Below are 675 nucleotides of genomic sequence, written 5' to 3'. Positions count from 1 at the left end.
ATTTATGACTTGGATATAGGTTGTTTTTGCACATTGATCTTTCATTATTTATATATATTCAGATTGGTGACTTGGATTTGGGTTGTCTATGCCTTTTTCATATGATTTGTTAATTTTCCTTCATGTAGAGGGGATGCGATGTTGTTTCCAAGTACAATCATGGTGTAGAAATGTGGTTGACTATTTTATGTTGATAGGTTGGACACTTTGGGAGTTAGATGCTTGATTCATGGATTTGATCATGGTGCCTTGGATTTTGGCATGACATGACTAGATATACAAGTACTTCATTGATGTTCATGGTTTGGAATATTTACCTTGTTATGGTAGTATATCTTTTTTGTTTGAGGATCATGGTTATTTGATTTCTTTTGAGGAGCTCATGATGTATACTTTGAGTTCTTTGATAGTTTGGTTCCTTGGTTAATTATCATGACCATTAGAGAATGTTTTACTTTTATCATTATGTCATGTATAGCTTGGATACATGTTTTAGTGAGAGCTTGTGACAATGATGATGCAATAGTGTAGAATTAGTTCCTATTTTGGTTTGTACCTTCTTGGTTTTCACTTGGTACTTTTTGTGGTTTCACAACACACACCACATTTTTGATCTCATGAATGGGGACCCCCTTCTTTTATTTTTTCCTTACATTTTGTAGCTCCTTGGTATGT

Source organism: Cupressus sempervirens, chromosome 1 (assembly GCF_028749045.1).
Source record: "Cupressus sempervirens isolate cs-2001-9-10 chromosome 1, ASM2874904v1, whole genome shotgun sequence".
Lineage (NCBI taxonomy): Eukaryota > Viridiplantae > Streptophyta > Pinopsida > Cupressales > Cupressaceae > Cupressus > Cupressus sempervirens.
The sequence above is the reverse complement of the archived record's forward strand: the minus strand, read 5'-3'. Positions refer to the sequence as shown.